Source organism: Varroa destructor, unplaced genomic scaffold (genome assembly GCF_002443255.2).
Source record: "Varroa destructor unplaced genomic scaffold, Vdes_3.0 BEIS01000005.1, whole genome shotgun sequence".
Taxonomy (NCBI): Eukaryota; Metazoa; Arthropoda; class Arachnida; order Mesostigmata; family Varroidae; genus Varroa; species Varroa destructor.
In genome coordinates this window covers 20,457,523-20,479,628 of record NW_019211458.1, presented here as the reverse complement: position 1 = coordinate 20,479,628, position 22,106 = coordinate 20,457,523, and the positions used below count along the sequence as shown (strand labels likewise).

Genomic DNA, 22,106 nt, shown 5'->3' with positions numbered 1-22,106 from the left:
ACGTACTCGTACTAATCTTAGTGGAATGAGTCTGGCTGCAACGCAGTGTATTTCATGGCTGCAAATAAGATATCTTGCGCATGTATAGCATTATTGCAGGTGTAGCTCAACTTCAGATACCAACTACCCACGTCAACCACCCAGGAATATTGTCAGTTATCACTTTAGTGAAGCACAGCCTTTCTTGACTACTGGCAAGCTCCTCTGCAACTTCCCAATGTTGTTTTCGTTTTGTGAAGATCAAACGATTTTCCAAATAGCACCTTTCTTATTTCTAAAAGCATTTAGGAGCAGGTATGCGCTCGCGTCATTATTAGATAGTTCTAAGCTATTTTTCTATACAACTTATCTATACAAGTTGAACCGGATAGCGGAATAGCGATATTGGACCCACTCTTTAGAAAAAAACTAATCGTAAAATGACGTTCAATACATTTATATCTATGTACATGGCCAAAACAGTTTACATCGCTGTACGAAAGCCTACTTAACTATATTTATAATATTTTAGTGTTGACCTTAGGACTAGAAGTTTCCGCTATTTATTGCTTCGTCCTAATTTTTCTGGAGACAAAAAAAAGAAGAATTATGCTTGTCCAAAGATGCATTAAGCCTGTTGTTACCTATAGAAAATAGGTTAAATAGATATCGGTAATAAGAATAATAAAAGATAATTTAATCAGAAAGTAATTACTTTGGTTCATCTTATCCTAAAATTTAAAGCATTTTCCGGTTTATAGCAATAGGAACAATATAGAGCTAATGTAGCTAGAGGAAAGTTATTCCTTTGACATTACGACGATTGACACAAATATAGACCAAGGCGCGTTTAATTAATTTTAATAAGCGTGAAGTCCATTGAACGGTGAAAAAATACATGGAAAAAAAAACGTATTTTTCGGGAGTGCTATAATACATTTACATTACTATTTTGCAGATATTTGCTAGTAATATCAGCCAAGTCCTAATTAATTAAACCAAATGCTAACATTTGTTAGCTATGTTTCTTATAAACCGTAATGGAAACTTTGTTAATATCTAAAGAAGATGCCTGCGTGATAACACTTATTATAGTGGCCGTTGATGACAGACAGAATTGACAGATAAAATTTGATATTCCTTTTAAATTCTCCTCGACAAATAGTGCAGTTTAAGCCAACACGTGTTATATGTCTTCTGCGAATCTGAAAGAATAAGTGTGTTTGGCTTAGTTCACAGTCCCTGTTCTTTACAAATAGCAGATATAAGTTCAAGTTCTTCATTGCGATTTCAGTTCTTTATAACCTCTTCTTTTATTCTCTGTTTTAATCCTTTATAAGGTGGGCAAACACGGATACACAGCCTAAAGTGCAGATCCTATTTTTCAACCCTGCGTGTCTCTCTATCATAATGCTATTCAAGTAAATATTACAAAATTGACCGGGTCAGTCTTAAGACTAACCCTGCATATCAGGTAGCGTTCTGCCACGTTTCTTAATAATCCAGTAGAGGCACCGAAAAATGCGGCGGATTTGTACGATATATTCGAGGACAGATGAGGATCAAGAGTGGGCTTTTGCCAGAGTCGAAATGGCAGTACGGTAGGAAGAATTCGATAGAAACAAGACGATGTCTTTTCGGGGTGACACGGGCCGCTCGACTTAATCTGTACTTGATGAAGGCTGACTGCAAAATTTTCGCCGCTGAAAAGTTTGCCTTGGGGTTGATTCAGTTCCGCTCATCAGCGATAGAACTGACTTTCTTAAATCTCTTTTTGTTTGAGTGGATGGGAGAAAGAGGCAGTAAGCTGCTTGAGTAGTCGAGAGGCGTCTTGTAGTGAAACAATACTGTAATTGATGAGACGCTAACCGAAGACGAAAGCTTGATCACCTGCTCGCAGAACAACATACAGAAGAATAGAAGAGAAAAACTGGTGGAAACTTTAATTCCAAGCGAGTTTTCCATAGATACATATGAGACAAGTTGATTAGCTTTTCTTGCTTATTCTCAGGCGGCCATATATTCATTGACCTGGCTAACTTCTGCTAGCATTGATGCTCCCCGTCTGAGTTTTGTCTTCTTTGCTATTGAAAAAAAGGGCTCCGATTGAGTCTATTATGAGAATACCTGAGGCAGAGTCGGTTCCCCTTCCTGCCACGTTGTTTACGCGTATGCTTCTTTTATAGTGTCGCTTCTTGGCTTCAGTTATTACCGCGGAGAAATTACTAGAGATCTTTCGTTCATAGTCACTTTAGATAGGCTAGTGCCCATAGCGTCGAGTCAGTTGACGAAACAGCCGAGGTTCGAGGACTCGGAGAAGATTCACACCTACACGCTCTATAGTTAGATTTGACCTAATCTTTCTTAGCATATAGCAATAATCGGATAGCTATAAAACTTGAAGCGTAGTTCTAGCGCCACGTTATAGGGTTCGTTCTCAAAAGTAAGAGTAATCGTTATAAACAACTCGTGCATGAGCATTGAGAACAAAGATGTTAATACTACAGTAGAGCTGTTAGACAAGCAATAGCGTACGCGTATCCTCAACAGAGTGCTACCGTAGTCAACAAAAGTATTGGTGTTCTGCGTCAACAACAGCCGCTCCAACACGTTAGAGAAGACGGTCTCGGATCCTGAATTGCTTAGAAAGACGATAACCTTATCCCACGTTCAGTCTTACCGCTGTTAAAGGAAAAAGCAGTTGGTCGCAAACTAATCGAGTATGATATTCTGTTTTAAGTGCGCTCTCCAAGACCGTTCTGTAACGAAAACAGCGCATTTATTTGTCACCGGTCAAAAACTAACCATCCTAACAAAAACGCTGTTCTGTCGCGCTAACAGGAACGCTCACGGTTACTATGAACGTTTAATTGAACAATATAAAAAATACCTAGGTTTCATACCAAGTTAAATGCTATTAAGGTCGCACCATAGATCAGAACTGAGAAGCTTTGCTAACAACGAGAAACTGAAGAACTACCCTGCAGTTAATCATTTCTAACGATGCACAAATGGTTACGTGTAGGTTAGGCCGAATAAAGAAGACTATACTTTGCAATAGGCTACCTAGAAACTCGCCTGTTGTTGATGTATTTTACATCCGGTCTTCGAAGCGCCTGCTTTATCAACCATGAATGATGAATTGTTGATATGCGTATGGCTCGTTTTAGGTAGCTAGCATATTTGGCGGTGTTCCATATTGCAACAGGCTAAAATTATAGGATTGGATAATTTCTATGCAGTCCACTTTTGTACGAAAAGAAAAAAGTGCGATTTATGATCCCCTGAATGCCGTCGTCTTAAAGCGCCTGTCGAGAGTGTATCGTAATAGAACACTGATACCTTCTTGGTGCAGCACTATGGCAAAGATGCGCTGAAAATGCGGTAAGGCTTTCCGCCTGACATACGCTGACCATTACACAGAAACCCCATTGATCATATCGGCTAATCCTCTGGACTTTAAAACACTCCCCTAAGTAGCCGCTTCGTGATACCTGAATCACATTTCATTTCAGTGGCCCCGAACCCCCAAAATTCAACGAAAATGTAATACTGGTAGCCCTTTAGTTATGAAGAAATAGCGTTATTGTAGATTCAATTAGTTTTAATTTATTTTTATTGAAAATTTTGGCTACAAAACCTACGGTTTTAATATATATTTATATCGATAGCTTCTGCATATTACGAGGTTTGAGAGACAGTATTTTAATTCACCACCCGATCAAAATGTTTTGACGAGTCGTGTCGTATTTAGGGTAGCCACGAATTAATTATCATAGGGTAATGTCGGACAAAGATTAGGTGACCGCATGACGTACGTGTTTCACGCTAGACTTCACAATATGCCGCTCATCGAGGCGTGACGGCTTCCTAGCCAATATTTTCAATCAAAAAGGACCTTAGTGCTTGCCCAGCGTTTCATTGTCTTGATCGCTCGGATGGGCGTGCCAAGAGCTCGGACATGTACGAACTGTGTTTTGTTTTCCGTCATTAGCCCACTTAGCAGCTACGAAGGTGGATGCAAAGGCCTGTCTATAAAAGTGATCAGTTTTTTGGCTTTCGATAAGCTCCTATCGAAGTTATGTTAGCTTGTTTTTACTTGTGATTTGTTCCGCAGCAAGCGCAATAACTTTTACCAAAATAGGGACTTTGATTAATTTGATCTCTCTTCCAACTTGTGCTCGGTTCTATATTCATGGGAATGTATCATCAGGCGCACGAAGTGCTTCTCAGGACTTTTTAGTTTTTGCAATGTATCTGTCTATCATAAATACAGTACAACATTCCCGTGATCGTTCCAACATAGTTAGTTGAAAAACTAGTTGGAAAGTAAAAAAACGTGTACCGTTGTTACAAGATCCACACAATCAAAGCCCTCGTAATAATAGAAGCTCTAATGTCTGGCGACCTTGTTTAAAACGTGTTGCTGCTGGCTCTCGTAAAAGAGATCTTACAAAAAAAATTAAAAGTATATTTGTTGGTAACCAGTGCGTAACATTTTTACAAAGTTTGAAAAAAGCTACTTAGTCGAAGTTTCCGAGTTAGCATTGATACCGTATGCTAAATATAATTTAGGCGTACTTTAGAAACTACCACATCAAAAATATTCATCTACCGTTTATCGTTTACTCTTCGCGTACATAATATAAAATTGAATTACCTTAACCAGCTCTAATGAGAGCATTGTGCAAGTGCTTTAGCTATTTTTCCTATCTAGTTCCGATAAAAACATGTTGGGAATAAGAATGCAATCGTAGACACAATGTCAATCAGACGCGGATTAAATGCTTTTTTATTTATCTATAAACCGGTGAATTTTACCTCTAAGGTTCAGCATGAAACATCGTCTTTAGTTGTTGGGCCTGTTCTTGCCTTACCCCCTACACGTGAGCATCGTAGATTGCTTACATTCGATGTTCTGAAACCGTCGACGAGACATAACAAGCCGTTACCAACCCGTTATGTAGAGATGCGTGCAATTCATAGTGGTGTTCGTAGAACATAGAGATTATGGTTTGACGTACCTAGCACAGATCACCGCGTTGTCCCTAAAGTCGGCAAACCTAAATTCACATATCTGACAAGCTCGGTTCGAATGAAGACTGGAGAACAATGCTCTGTTCTATAAACTGGTAAATAGGTACAATCGCATCGTAAATTTAGAGGCGACCTCGGAGCGATCTGTGACAGCAGTTGTATTCTGTCAGAAAGCTAAGATAACCGGCTTACCTTTCTACTAAGTTATTTTTACAAGAGTTCTTTTTTTGGCCGGGTTTTGCAATTTCAGATCTTACCAAGAAGCATTCTAAATCAGATTTGATTGGAAACATAATGATCAAGTGACGTGAATAGATAATTTATTTACTACTAAATTATTTTATTATTATCAGATTAATTTGTTTAATGAACTACTGCAAGGCTCATCTTTGTAAGTTGTAAGGTAGTACTTTTTCAAACAACATAATAATATAATATGACGACAAAGACATAATATGATCGACATATGTCCGTCGATAAATACCACCTATTGCAGATGTCAACATGGTTCCGTATCGCAAGCCCAGCCAAGTTAACAACATACGTTAGCCGACAAATCTCCGTTATAGTAGTGGGTAATTCTGGTCTTGAGAATACAACTGTGCCCAGATAAACCGACCGGTTCATCAACGCGCTTTAATATGAATAGTCTCCTCAATCCATAATATTTATTTTTACATGTCAATGATGAAATTCAGGTACGCATATGCTCGCCCAGGTCCTTTCCAGATGCACGTGTATACGCTATTACGTTTCAGAGCCTGTAACATCGCTTTTTTTCTGATTAGCTAATTAACTATTTTCGATTTACATCTATAGCTATTTGGGTTAATAGGAATCCGTAGTAGGACACATGTATAGCTTATGTTGACCCAGTGTCGCGAATCATGAGGACCTTGGTGCTATGGTGGTTATTTGCCTGGTGATGCCTATTTCCCAATGTCCTTTCGATATGCCAATATAGCCCATATATGTTGACCTGGTGCTTTGACCAGGATGGTGGCGGTGGCGACGACAGCGGCGCGCCGCTCTCTAGGACGCCACAGCGTCTGCGGCTGCTATGTGACAGCGAAGCCTTGCCTATTTGTAGCACCTGGCACCGACGGTACACGAATTCGGTTGAAGGCGTAGGTTTTATTGAAGCAACAATATTTTTTTCCACTTCAATGGAAATCGAATGGACTTCAAGCGACTCTACACGGCGAATAGGCGGGACGGGCTCAAGCTAGATTGCTCCAAACATTGAAGTTCATTTAAACTATGATCTAAAAAATCGGTCAACTCGAATAAGTAAACGTCACTTACTGGAGCCCTGCGTGCAGGTGTATTAAAAAAATGGCGTGACGTATTGTGCTAAATATATGTATGAGATTATACTGCCATTATAGTTTAGGCTTACACCGTGCGCTCGATTGATTTTTACTGATCATTTCGTCTATAATAAATAATAGACTCATTCCAATTAGGATACTGAACATTGAAAAATTTAATTTACTAGAATCAAGCGGCTTCTGTGCGTGCACTCTATGCCACAGTGAACAAATATATCCTGCATATATAGCTACGGAACAGTTAGTATAGAAAGACTGAAAGTGGTACTATGATTTACACAACTAATATAATGTTTATGTAAAAGATATATGCCTAGATCATCTACTGGCTAAATATCGTTCGCTTTATATTTATAAATAACCTAAAATAATTATTTGTTTGTGGATGTATTCAGAATGGAAAGCTTACAGTAGTAGAGAAACCCAAAATTTTTGACCTCCTTTAAGCGACAATAACCGACTTTTTTACGGACGGTACGAATAACAATATAAGGAGTTAGTAATAATAAATAAATATGCTATGGTTGAATTTGATACTAAACTCTGGACTTAACTGATCTAATATTGCAGCCTTTACAGCTAACTTTCTGTAACAGATTTTTAAAATGAATATTTCTTTGGTGCAAATTTTTAACTCTCGTTAATACGGTTGGCCTGTTGCAAAAAAAAACAAGGTTATATCCGCCAGGTTTGGAATCTAGATCACCACGTATCGTTAAATTTAGTGGGAAAACATGTTACCATCCGTGACAGGTGACAACGTCGTCCACTTCTACTTTCAGGAGTCTGGAGGGTTGGATTAACCGCGTCTTTTGCCTATCCTATTAGATAGATATATATATATATATATATAGCATTTTATGTATACGCAACTATCAATGGAATCTTAAATTTTACACTCACTGAGAGAAAAAGCTTACAATTTCCTTGTCAATTAGTTAACTCATAAGCTACAACTAACTGGCTGGTTCAAATACCGCTGTTGATCAAAAGTAGGTTCCGTCCTGCACCGTTCCTGGTTTTTGTGTGCATGAGACAATTCAATACTTAAAACATGATGTAATGACATTAGATGCACGTCCAACATCCGTAACTTTGCTTGGCCTTATATTGCAAAACGTGTCGGACATATGAAACAAAATTTTCCGTTACGGCTATTTTTATCTGAAGACGGCCTTAACCACCCACACGCAAATGGTCATTCAGTCGTTTACATACTGCAGTATATACGGTATGCCTTTTTACAATGTAGCATTCTTTCGCGGCGTTTCCGTCTCGAAATAGGTGTTGAGGGCAGCGCGGACGACCGCAGTAGCGACGAGAATAATAACCATGTTACGTAGAATGATCGCCAGCGTCTCCGTGAAGGAGGCTACCGTTGTTTCAGCCCCTGCCGGTACTCGTTCTCTCGGCCCAGCTGACAGAACACCCAACACGTTAATGAAAGTAACCAGCCTAGCTTAGCTTAGCTTAGACCGACTTCGTATTGCCGTCTCTCCCAGTGCCCTATTGGCCTCTTTTACGCGAAGTCTTAAACACGGCGAGCAATCATTGATTCGGGAATCGAATCGATGATTTGCGTTGCAATAGTAAAAACACCTGCCAGAGATCGACGGCCGATCCCAAGTCATCGAGCGCCAAAGTAATGACGCCGACATGAAGAGGCTCAATTCTTTGAACAGTTACACGTCTCTGGAGGACAACTAACAGGAAGGCCACAGACTGAATGCTGAACGGACGTACCGGCTGCGAGTCAGTGCCTCGCTCCCTGCACTAACGCATAGCGTCGAACATCCGTCACTGCGAGGAGAATCTGGCTTAGCAAAAACGCTCTGTCGTTTTGGCGAAGCTGCGAAAAGCTAGCGCTATCATCCTGCACTATTCGGACCAACAGAACAGAAGAGAAGGCTACCCATTACCCTTTTCTCTATCGACGACCCCAAGTAGAACATGCGCAATATAGCTGCCCAATCGTCATTAACCCACGTCACGAAGCCGATACCTCGTTCCACAAACAAAAAGAGGTCGTTAAAGTTGTGGTAAAGGACATTACTCCTACATCATTGTGAGCGATATTATTGGTGATGCTTTGATAGCAGTCTATTTTATTACTGAACGTTTCGAATTTTATCTCCATCATTTCCCTTTAGCAGGATATCGGCCTCAGCCAACGCGTCCCTGAGATCCATCGAGTAGCCTCATAGTTAGGTATACTTGATAACAGGCTAAAATGGCTTAATATATAATAAATTTGAAGAATGAATTATTTCTTTTGTAGTTCTTGGTCAAAATAATATATAGATACATGTTAACGCAAGCTGCCTCAGTTGATGACACACTGTTGAATAAACTCAGCCAAACAATATAGACGACAAAAGGTATAATACAATTTCTATTTTATTTACTTGGTAAGGTTTTGTTTGGCTTATTTATGTTGCGCGGCGCATTCGCGACACGACGCAGCCGTTTTCTAGGAGATGTGTTGTACTGCAAAGCAAGAGCCATTAGGGAACCATCTGATAGTTCGAATGGACCTGTTGGTAATAATTGCGGCCCATCAGATACTTTACACTTACGACGTTATGGACAAGAGGATTAAGCAAAGATCGACAGTTATCAAAACGATAAACTGGTAAAATGTCTGAGTGAAAATTAATCGCCGTTTTTCAAGAGCGCCCAACTTATGAGTGTTTTGTTGCTCTCCTATCAGTACTAACAGTCGGTAATTTATTGATTGAAATACGTCTCACAGAGACTATATAGGTACGTTTAGTATCGGTTGAGCATAGCAAACGCTGCATTTGTTTACTTTTTACATGATCTCTCTCATTTTGCGTTTCGACTATTTGTGACGATTCATGACGACTATCTATGACGATGTTCCATCACTCTAACGTAGTAACGTTTTTAGCATTTGAGCAACACTTCTTGATCTCTTCCGTCATCTTACTTCCCGACGAGAGGCAGCCACATCTCTAAGAGGCTTACATAGTATTATGTTGATTCCAAAGATTCAGAGGCGTAGTTAGAGTTATATTGAAATTACATCCAGTGGACTATCTGCATTTGGATTTTTAAAGCTCAGCTATTTTCTAAACAACTGTTATTATAAACAAATATTATTCTAAACAAACGGATGTCTAATAGTTCCAATTGACTACAAATTATATTAATAGAACATGGCTCGTACAATAATCATCTCGACAATCGCTTTCGAAATCGCTTTTACTTTGCTAAAGAACTATAAAGAAATTTTCAACATTTTTTTTGTGGAAATTTTTGTTTCACAAGATGTACGGGAATGTTTTTTTATGTAATGTATTGAGAAATGTTTTTCGTTTGTGTTGAAAAAAGCGATATTATATAGAAAATCCAAATTTTGTTTTTAGGACCAAACTTTCCATACCTTGGTCTAATAATTACGTCTTTAGAAATGATCATTAAGTTTTATTGTTATTAGTCAGTGAATCGTTATATCTACACAGTTGCTTTTCCATCAATAGTTTCTCAACCAGCTATTTTTTCCCTTCACTAGGCCTTGTTAGGTGTTAATGGAATATATGTCGATATGGGCGGATACTTGTGCATACACAACAATGTAATTTTCTGTTCTAACAAAAAGTTTCAACCCCGATACGGCTTGTCATCTTCGAACTCAAGACGACCGCGCTTCACCCCATCCAAAGAGATCCTTTGCAACAGAAAAGGAACAAAACAAAGTGAGAGGGTGATAAACACGTGGAACCAAAGAACAGACAATAGACAACAATTTCAATCAACTATGGATTGAGGTTATGAGGGTAACTGACTAAGAGCACTTTGTAACATGACTCTGGATAGATTCAGATATGACCACGATTCAGCACTCGTCCAATCTTTGCCTTTTCGCCGTAGCCTCTATACAGAAAACGCTGCATGTTTTAACTTGACCCTTGACCTGACTCAAGAGAAGTCCCTGACTCAGGACACATTTGTAATATAGGCCTTTCGTTGCTCAGCCACCAATCGACCAACGGAGTCAAGCATTTATGTTGAGCATTAAGGAATACTCCGGGGAGTCACACATTCACTGGCTTAATATCGGAGGCTCGTATTTCCAGCTCGTATTTCCGAAACAACAGTGACAAGGGAAGACCAGACCTCCTTTTTCAAATATCCATGAGTCTCAGCCGCTGAAGGTAGTAACATTTTCCAAGCGTAATTTGCAAACAGATGACATATGAACGAGGTTCGGTGTCACAGCAATATAAATTAAAGACTTATCTAAATACTTGTAGACTAAACCCGCCACACTCGTACTTATGGGTTGATGTAAAATAATATGTAACAGAAACATAATATATGCTAGAAATTGTTGACTGATCGATCGACCCGAAAACTTACTACCAAAGCCCAGCGTAAATCGGCCGGTGTCAAGTTAGAAAGGTATATGAACGAGTAAAATTATTATTTAAACGTTTAATTTATAAATAAGTCATCAGCTTTAACTGAATGCGACAGCTGCACACATAAAACCGCGTTTGGTCAATTTCAAAGCTGAGATCAGGGCCTCGTGTAAGCCCATGTTATAGATTTCTCTAGAAATTTGTAAAGCAAACTAGATTCCTCAACCATAATTTTAGTTTTTTTTTGAATGCAATACACGTGGTCTCAATACTATAAAAACTTTATTTTGTGCCTCATTATTTATATTTTTGCCAACAAAAAATGAAGTCCCAATGAACTCCTCTTTGCCAAAAACAAGAGATAGCCTCGCGCTTTAAGATCTCATAGTCGGATCTCCTCCGGTATTCGCATGATGATCGTTTCCGCTAGTTTTGATTATGCAATTGTAGATGGAAATTCTATGGCGTATAAGTGAATGCAATGGTATATTGCGCGGGACGTGATAAGGCGAATACAAGCCGCTGCAGTAAATGTAGGCTGGTGTTTATTTGTGTTTGTAGCATATTCTGTAAAGCAGCCACGTTTGACAAAATTTTGGAGGAAGTAGCAAATGGTAAATGAGCATACGGTACTAAACAATCCTTGACATATTGACTAGCGCTTTCTCAGCCTTAGGGCCAACGAATCCTAGGACCGTACTATAGTGAGTCTGCATGGGGTAATGTATGCATCCCTTACGGTTGGCCATAGTTATCAACATGTTCAGAACTCGCACGAAACACTACGATAATGAGATCTTGGAGCCCAGCTCCGCAACGGAACCTACAATAAGCAATGGTCAGGCGGAACTCAACAGATCAAAGCAACTTGGCTAACGTAACAGATTCATGACTGTGCATAGGCAATATGAATACCTATATTGTAATGGGTCTGTACATAGACACGGGTGCATGGTGTCGCTCATTGAGAACTAGCGCGAAATGCGAAGAAAGAGCTCCAAAGAGGGGTAAACAGCAAACTTGTCAAAGCACTGTTGCTTATTAGCCGACCTGGATAAAGAACGGAGCGCAATACTTAAAGACACACGACACTCACACAGAAACAACTGAGAGTATATGTGCCATGTTACTGTATGTAATTTGCCGGTAAGACGAAACAGGTATGAATTGCAAATGCTCCAGTGAACAAAGGTCTTCTTTTCTTTGCTCTGTCAGCTTGGCTATGTCGACACGAAAACACCAGTCAAACGAGCGAATCAGCGAGAAACCAAGATTTGTCTGTTCTCTTGCCATCTATGGTCGTGAACGCAGACAAGACGTTATGAGATAGAAGTACGATTGGTTGATTGTTCGGTCTAAAAGACAGAAAATTAGTATGGATAGGAAACTATATCAACAACAGGAAAATTACGTCTTACGAGGCCTGAAACTATATAGCTATATAGGCTTTTTGCTGCTTCCTACTCTACGAAGTTCGTTTTACACACACATTATACCGGGATGACCCCGATGACGTTCCTGGTGAACTGTTACGCAGCGCAAACTACGAGGGAACCATATCAATGCATTTGATGGCGATGGCAGTTGTAGTAATGCTGACAGCATTGATAATAACGTAAAGAGCGGATGGACGCATTTGTGGGACAAAAATCGGCCGCCAATTCAAAGCGGTAACAGAGAAGGCCGCAACAGTCAGCAACAGGGTTAGAACTAAGCTATAAAGACAGCGCTACGAACACAAGCGATTGCGAGGGTCGGCCGAGTCTTCCTTGGGCCTGATAGAAACAGATCGAGGCAGTCGTCCACTTTGTCATTCGGTTGGGTCATCATTGTCATTGAAACAACGGACGGACTGATATTTCTAACGGAGGACGACAACAGTGACCGTATTGGTACTCTGCCCAGGCTAGCAGGGACAAACCAGAACGAGGTCGACCGACAACGTCGTTTAGCTTAAGGAGTAAAACAGAGTCGTCGGCACTGCCCCAGAATGTGGGCCAGTGAACCACACACGAGTAACAGTACTAACCCATTTTTTCTTGACTCCCAAGATGTTGATTTAATTGGCAAATTAGACATTCAGTCGTTTTTCTTTTGTAATGATATACGTAGAGCTGAAATTAGGCCAGTCATCCTATAGCTACTGCACATTTTGTCCAATAACTTATTAAACATTACCTAAATTTATTACCTACTTATTTTCAATTGTTTAGTTTGGCATACATCCCAGGATTCACTCTCTAAGATCGATGTTCAGCATTTTGTAGTTTTTATAATAAGCGTTTGGTATGAACCGGGACGATGACGGGAATTTTATGGTGGATTAGACAGGCGATTCTATTCCTGCCGGTAATTAAAGATATGCATGAATGAAATGAAAGTTGCAGTACAATTACAATACACGTTTACTACTTATAGAGCTTTCGGTTCAATATCCTTCTTAATATACGCATTGTAGAGATTTGTAGATAATCAGATACCAAGGGAAAGGTCGATACAGCCTCCTTATGTCGCATTTTTTTAGCAAAAATATAGCTGAGGTTTTATTTTGCGAGGCACTATATATACGTCAAGTTGAATTAGAAGCGCCACTATTGAACCCTTAACCTCCACAAACCCATATTGACTATGTATAAAAAAAATATGTAAGAAAGTCTTTTCCTAACGTTAGTAATGGTCGTCTATCCGGATCCCCCTGACCCTTAACCTCGTTTTCTTTCAACCTAATTTTTTCTTTTCTGCCTCTTCGCTTCTCGCCATGACTGCTTTGGTGGTATATGTGTGACTACTTTGATTCCGAGTGTTCGATAATCTCTGTTACGCTATGTTGACATTTTCAGCCCACTTCTGAAGGCATTGCGAGCCTAAAAGAGAGAAGAAGGAGAAGTATGGAAAGCACGATGCAAGCCACTCGAGTCTTGTGTACCTCCTACCCCCAAGTCCCTCTAGTGGCGAAACACACTGACTGATTTTGGGTGCCGCTGATTGGGTATATGCCACTGCCATTGCCAAAGTAATTACAGTGCTTGCGAACATGCCTGTTGCGGCGGTAGCTTTCCGTGGTTCCATGCAAAGAGACGGAAAACGACAGACGATGGTTCCGTCGTGTCTTCATCCAATCAACGTAAGAGCGAGAGACGTGTCACCGATGGCAAGTCCGAAAAGGTAGAGAAGCCATGTCATTCGACGCGGGCGGGTGGGCGGGGGGGAGGGGGGATGGCATTGGTATCAAAAGAAGACGCAAATCAAACCAAGGGGAAAGGGAAGCTACCAGACGAGTTGGGATGCAGAAGTTAGAGAACTCGCCAGCTAGACGATAGAGCTTGCAGTTGAAGAATAAGTGGACGGAAACTACATTTGGAAGTTCTATGCCGCCATGCTCACTTCTCTTGTTGCAAATCATCATTCGCTGAATAGGTCCGAGGGCAGGGACAACTTGTAGTCTACGCTGCGGCCCTAAGTACGACTAGGTATATGCAAAAAAAGGCAAAGAAGAACGGCAGATCCGAGGCGCAAACAAGCGAGTAGATCCCTTTCGGTGGCGACACTGCCGAGTGTACGTATTTCTTTGGGGTAAGTGGAGGCAACAAAAATAAATCTTGGGGAGAGAAGTTGCATAAAAACACGGAAGATTCGGATACACCAGGCACCAACAAAGGCAACTGTCAGTTTGCCTTTCATACCCATTATGGGAGAGACAACGGTGCCAAGAGAAAACGATACGATATAAAGTGGTACTGGCAGGAAGCAGAAATGAACTAGTGGCAAGGTGGGTGCTAGTGGTATGTTTTTTACAACGTCTTCTGACGTCGCGAGTTCCTGCCACTCCGATCTCTAACCCAAACAGAGCTTAGCTTAGCAAACGGACTCAACTAAGTAATGCGGAGCATGCATCTAGCAACTATTACCGCAGTTCTTGGCTTTTGTTCTGTGGCTGAACGGGCAATGGGCGATCGTCGTTCGTTGCTATATTCGCTGTCATCGAGCATGCGCTGGAACATTACTCTTGTTCTCAGTTATATTTTCGACCTCAAGGCAAGCCTTGTTTTACCGACCGACAGATGCTGTCGCCCACACACTGCGGGTTCCTGGTTCTACTGCTCTTACTTATGGCAACCCCAAGCGAACCTGACCCTGCACCGCATCATCGCGACCTGCAGCCGGACATATCGACCACCTGGGCTAATTGCAGAAAACGGCAATAAAAGGGAAATGGGCCCTCGAAAAAGTGACTTAAAGATGTCACTCTACCGACGTATGGTAGAAACTGCCTCGATCTTACAGCGCGCCCAGGTTCAAGACCCATCGGAAAATAGAAAAGTTATAGGAATGACAGTTTGGATAGTGGAGAGAGGTCAACATAACGCATTCGTAACAACGAACCAATGTAACCGACAGAAGTTAAATCGTTTAACTTTAATATGTAGATGCTTGCATATATGTCAAATGTTTACTGAAAGTAATCGTTAAATTAACTGTTTCTAAGCCGTTTACGCCTGTGATAAGATTTGCTGCTACTTGCTTTTTCATTTAATACGTTATTGAAACAGATGAGGAAGACCTGCTTATGTCTCCTAGAAATATTGGTTCATCAGCTAACTATTATTAGCTTTAATGTTTATTTCACACAGTAGTGCAATCGAGTGGCGCCACCCGTTCGGGATATTTGTTATCAGCCGATTTGTCACTGATAGTATCCGAAGGGCAGGATAGAGAACGAGCGTGTTACTGAGTGCGATCTGCCTCCACAGGGATTACGTGACGTGCCATGGCGAATCTGCATGAATTTTGGTTTCTTATCGCTTTTGCCGTTGTTTCGGCACGAAAAATACTTCAGCAATTCCAAACACCATAACAAGGCGTTTTAACTACTTTTCGAAGCGGAGTTTGGATAATCCTTTGTTGTAGCAAAGAACCAAGTCTATCAAAGTAAAACTCTGTCAATTTACCACAGGGATCTGCTAGCTAGAGCTTCGGCTTAGACACATATTCTTTACTCAAGATTACCTTTGCCACCAAATGGACAGTCGTTCGGCCAACACATTCGACACCTAAGGCTCTGTTGGCCGTCTCTACTATTACCTTTTTTTTTCAGCTTTGTAGAAGCTTTTACTAAATACAGTAGTGGCCTTTTTTAATTTAGAAGTTGCACTTTGTGCGTCGTATAGGCTGCTGCCGATATAGGAACACCTCACAGCGAATCAACCATGTGAGATCGACCGAGTAAAGTCAGTATACTTCAAGCGCCACTAAGTTTCTACGTCTCATGTAGAAATAAACGCTTCCAGTTTCAAAAACCGCTAGCAGTTCCTTCATTATTAAAAATGGAGAGCATAGACTCTGATTTCTGTAGCATCGGGCGGTGACCAAATTCGTTTTAGGAATGTATAAAGACTCGCGTTGACACGTGTGTTCGTCGTTAGCTACCTGATCCTTGCGATTCAAAGAAAGATCCTCGCTGCCAACAATGCGGAAAGCCATGCAGTCGGGCCTGGCCCTATCATAATTCTTCTTTCAACACATTAGCGAAAGCTTCAATCTATTTTTCCTTGCCATTTAAATGAGTAATTCCATTGGAACAATGAATAAATTAAATGCAAAAATGAATAAATGGGGCAGTAAAACGGAATCAGCCATCGAAAGCAGCTTCGATTCATTCCTGTCGCAAAAAAGCAGAGCGAAAGTTGTTTGTCGCAAGCGTATTAATGGTGGACATAGTTGAGGCATTTATGATCATGACATTGCTCGCTTCCAAAGAACCGTCTGATTCAATCTGGTTTTTGTCCTGACCGATACTTTCGAAGTCGCCCTTTAGGGAATGTATGGCTATTTGAATTATGCCAGCAGCACCGACAGAGGTGATTATTATCTAAAATGTCTCATACGATACAACAGATATAAATAGGAGAAAAGACAAGACATTTTATTAGATTACAAATCACTTCATATATTCGTTTCGTTCTAAATTTCGTTAGGGCAAAAACCTAGAATTGCCTACATTTCACAACCGGTCCAAGGATAACTATGCCTTCAATTAAGGCTCATCTTAATTTTATCGGAATATACAACGAACGCTGTTATTTACAGTGCTATGCAGCGCCTGTTTCATAGATCGTTTCCGTTTAAACACGTATTCTACGTAAATTCAGTTTTCTTCTGCTTGCCATAGCCAGCTAATCCAACTCACTTCACAGTCGCTAGCAAAACCCTTAGCTTTAATTTAGGTCGTCGCACGCTCGTATTACAATTGCATCATATTGGCTTTTAAAACAATCCAATCGTCCTAACTTTTTCAAAGATGTAAAAAAGCAAAAGGGACGGCTGCCGCCGTGTAAAACGCTTGGACCTTTTTCACAGGACTCTGACATTGTCGCCTTTACTATTCATCAGTTTGAACATTTTTACGATAACTCACTCGTAAAATACAAAATGTAGTCTATTGAATTGTTTCTGTTGCCTGACGAATGTGTGAAGATTGTTGAGGTTCTGCTCGCGGCGATGATTTGCTCAGTCTACTGGTATTAAAATTTACTCTTAGAATCGACATAGGTGCCCTTCATTTACGTGACTGATTAACGCTGCGATCAACTCATAATATTGTTCTTGGTGAAACGAACATAAATCTATCTACTGGTCGCAGATGAGAAATCCACAGATTACCTATTATATCTTTCCTTCAAAAATGCATTAGTTACAATTGATGGGATAATGAGAGAGGAGTGAAACTGTCGCTGAAGTTATCATAAGAGTTCATGCCTTTTCTAACTATCATTCTGCTTTTATGCCTCTTCATTTTCTAAAAGCCGCCCCTAAAGCCGATCCGAAGAAAATTGTTAATAGAAGGCATTTTCATCGATAATTCAGCATTCAGCCTTTCTCTGTTGATCGGGTACCAGTATATGAACTTACAGATGCGGAACCGGCAGTGAACCTCTTAAACACCACCCTATATAAATAATATTCATGATACTGCTTTTCTAGTAAAAATTTAGAACATATTTTCCAGCTAGAACCAATTAAAACATAGGGAATTGAACAATATCGATTAGATACCTATTAGTCGAGACCACCGCAAAAGGGCTTACGAAGCTATGATATGTTGTGTTGACGTTAAATCGTTTTGGCGTCTTTCCAGCATACTAGGTACTAAAAAAGACCTGTCTATGAGTATTATGGAATCTGATGACATGGCTGTTAAAGGCTATAACGAAGTAGGTCAATTTTTTGACGTTCTTTTTCGCGGAAGTGACATGTAAGTTCAATCCTATTGCGTGCCTAGATGCTCGTCGCAGAGCGTCTCTCTGCCTTCCCTCTAATTCTTTATCTATCACCAAGAAGCTAGCTTTATCTGTTGGCGTGTCCATTCAAATGCTGAATTCAGTGGTCTACTTCTTACTGTTGCATGTAAATGTATCAGTAGACATCACACGTGGTTGTTCATTTGCTGGTGCGTATTTAACCTATCGATTCAAACTTCTGTTTTCCCAGCGTCGTTCGAGGTCCAGAAGGCTATTTATTATGTCTGAAGGTGAAAGTAGGTTAGATTTGGTAGGTAGTTGGTGTGATAGTCCAACAAAGTATAGATTCAGATAGATAACTGCGATATACATGAAAGATGTGTCAAACGTCAGCTTACTCACGTTTTCAAGATAATCTTTTTCTCAAACAGGCAACACGGTCCTGATACTTGCAATACTCTTGTGATCAGGCTTTTTGTGATATATATCCCCTTTAACTTCACTTGATGCCACGAAGGCTTTCGACACTATCTTTCACGATGTCTTTTTTAAAATAATTTCCTATAATGGTTTTCCCTTTTGTAGCTTGCGGTTGGTTCAAATCGTATTTAGCCCACTGCTTCCTAGAGATACGCATTGGCAATGCATCTCAGAACATGAGGTTTTGTAAAGTCTAATTTTAAGCCCCTTTATGTATACCCCTTAACGGGAACATACCGTTCCTGCATGTCGAGTTCTCTTATATCGAATTGCGTGCTATTCCTTTTGCCCACAATCTCACTCTCATAAGACAGCTTTCAAATCGCTCCATGACGCTGACGTTTGTGATTTTTGAGAATGAACGTGCTAATATTATATACGCATAAATATAAATGAACATTTCTAAAACGTTGTTGTTAAAATTGCGCCAGCCAACTTTAATGGGACAGTTACCAAGTGAAGATCATCCGTAGGAGACGTTGGCTTGACATATGTACAAGGATTATGCTAAACCTGTCATCATCCTTGAACTATGAGAGCCTTTTCTATGAACACAGTTCCACAGTTTCCAACACTTTCCACAGTTTCACAGTAATATACGCTTTGAGTTTGCTGTTTGATGCGTAAGTCAGTCAACACACTGTAAAGGGGACTAAGGTATATCTGATCTAAATATTCTTTTAAATATGGCCATAGGACGCTGCCAGCTTAGTCAATTCAGTGCAGGAATTGCATAATGGAATTATTACCCGAGCCCAGATCGCGAAATTTTCCGCTTACTTGGTGCCAACGCTGACTTTATTGTTGTTCATATTTGTTAGTTTTATTGCACGAGTCATCAATTTAAAGGGGCGTCAGTCTCGTCAAATAGATGTGGTCGAGAGGCTTGCATATTTAAATAAAATTCATTTGAATTATGTTGAATTGTCTTAGGTAACCATCGGTTAATGTTTATTTAAAGTAGAAATCTCCGGCAAGAAACTAAGTGGTGGACGTGCCTGAATACTCGTAAAAAGCTTCGCCATCAATCACGGTAGATGATCAACACACGCCACCTCGGAGTAGATGTGAGGTAAATTCTTCAGCTATCAGCAACATCCCAATGCTGTCCTTGACTATTGCTTCAACATGGTACACTGACAAAATATTTCTTTTACACAACAGGGCTAGGGAAAGTCAAATATACCTAGATTATTTGAGCGCTTAATAAGAACGAACAGCTCAGTTGGTTGTACCCTTCAAAAAGAAACATTGAAACCAAATAAGCATCCATTTATTTTTGTAAACTATTACATGCTGCGGTTGAGTTGAAAGATTTTGATTAGATGCGTTCTTTCGCCTTTAGCAATAGCTCAAACATGCTTAATTCACATTATTCGAGAGCACCATTTTGGACAGTTTTGTATCGTTGTCTTTAGGGAAACGTCTATAATTGCTGAAAGTAGTAAAGTTTTTTGTGTTCTTTTTTTTTTTTTTTTGATAGCCTTGCAGACCTTTACAAGAAGTATTGTGAGCATCCGTTCTACTTGCCTGTCGTCTAACGTAAGTACGGGGCTGCAGCCGCCTCCTAAATGGCTTTAAGACAGCTTTGTGTCAGAGAAAGCTCACATAGGAAGGAATAAGTTGCCCCCAATCCATGGATGGATTTCTCCCCACGAGTGCTCGCAATTTAGAAATTTATTGTCGTAGTATTGGCACTAAGGACCTGTTGGCCCGGCAGCACGGAAAACAGTGGCATTGTTTATTCAGTCTCTCTAAGTATAGAAGTTGTCCGAATCCGTTGTGTTGTTCCACTTCCTCGAGAACCGCGTATTAGAGACGTATTAAAACACGTCTATGAAACGTGAACAACAAATCAAAACACACTTTGCGTGTAAAGAACGCTCTTAAAGTAGGACATTGCTATCATTTAACAGGTAATTTGCTGTTCACCCTTTTGACGCGACGAGAGCGTTTTTAGGGCTCTTCAGGACAGCTTGGACACCCGAAGCATTTAGTAGCATTTACGTTCTGTCTGATACGAACTACTCATTTGAAATGCGGAGCTTTGAAAAACGCAGTCATGTGGTAAGATTCAGTAGAGAAGATAGTCCAGAAACAATTGGTTTTGTCAGGCTAAGGGCTCTCAACTCCAATTTTGCAGCAGTATATTGTCGTTGCATCTGCAATACCGTGAGGAGACAAGGGCATACCAGCAAACGAAAAGCCCCATCATAATGTATTCAAATTTTGTGATTTACTAAAATCCCTTGACCTGTTTATTTTGTTTCTTGCACATCTGTATCACCCCGGCGACAGCCTCAGGGTCTTACAATAGGCCCAAAAAGAAAGCGTAAAATGTTCAATAACTTCGTTATATTAATTGTGCGTAACTGCCGAATTTTATGATGCATCCATTCCTTTAGCTTTCCAACTCTAGAAGACCGAGATACCTTGCTTTTTGAAAAAACTCGTCTGAACGAGAAAACTATAGGGCGGATGCCCCGCAGCAGTGATGCGCAACGGCAGGTCTCGTTCAGTTTTGGCCACATGGAGTATTTTAATGTGTCGTTGTGCCAAACTATCAAATAAGAAAAGCGTTTCGATAAAACAACTATATCTGATCATATCAGCTTCATAACGTGGTTATTAGTAAATGCGTAGAGGTTCTGGTATGGTTCTACGCGGCAGTTCTATTTGTTTACTGTCAGGTCAGATAATAACGCGTATTAGTTGAGAAGGTGCCTTCGACTCACGTACGGAACGTACGAATATTAGCATGGTTTGTAAGCTTGACCTCTTGGGTTAACTCAGTAACCGGAGTAATCGCGGCTGTTCAGCCTGCTCAGTAGGGTTGATGCTTGCTTTCCGGGGAGAAGGGGGAAGAGGAGGAGGGGATTCGCAGATCCCGGTCACCGGAGTAGAGAGGGACGCACTTTGGTGGCTGTCTTCCGCAAGCTGGCATACATAGCAGCCACCTACGAACTCATGTGCTCTAGCCCAAATCTCTCTGTCCGAAAAAGAGGACGCTGGCAGTCAGCGTTCGATTCCGCTAACATTAGGGTGACCCCAATGAGAGGTTGAAAACAGCAAGGCAAGGGTTATGCTGAGTTTGTCAGGGCTGGTTGTGATTACCTCGAACCGATTCGATATAGTGTGCCTTCGTTGAGGGTGAGCTCGCTTACTTTGCATCTTTCCTTCAATACTTGCATTATCGCGACCGATCGCGGAGTAGTTAATGCGTCATTATCGTTGCATTCAAGGGGGTATTTTTAATAGCAGCCATACCGATCAGAAGATCCGTAGCATGGCCTTCGAGCCTCCAGAGCTTGCCACTCCGGTTTGTCTTGCCTTGTGAATCACAACCTGGAAGTTCTGCGCGTTGATTTGCCTCTTCCTGGAACAGCGTTGGAAATTCTCTCTTTGTTGAGTGGCTCCGGAAGCGAATGTCAGGTTTCCCCCAGCGTACAGTCTCGGATCACTTGAACAAATTTGGGGTAGGAATTAGTTCTGACCACTGTGATGAGGTTAGCGAAAGTAGCCAATCTTGCGGTTGTTTGGACGTTTGCCAGAAACATGATAAATTTGAGCTGGATATCCAGCTCATCCAGCAACGCTGGTTTAGAGCTCACAAACCATTCTAACGTCTCCCCGTTCTTCCTGTAACGGCAATATAT

General features: G+C 40.7%; 1 long non-coding RNA gene across 3 annotated transcripts in view; it reads right to left on the bottom strand.

The window, feature by feature from the left end:
- Positions 1-906: 906 nt before the first annotated feature.
- The window catches only part of LOC147755408 (uncharacterized), a 41,654-nt gene continuing 20,454 nt past the window's right edge, over positions 907-22,106 (bottom strand). For 2 of the 3 annotated variants that reach the window (XR_015327869.1, XR_015327871.1), the window contains exon 3: positions 907-4,897. This is a non-coding gene — a long non-coding RNA (uncharacterized LOC147755408). The remainder of the gene's footprint in view (positions 4,898-22,106) is intronic. The other variant, XR_015327870.1, reaches the window with a different exon arrangement.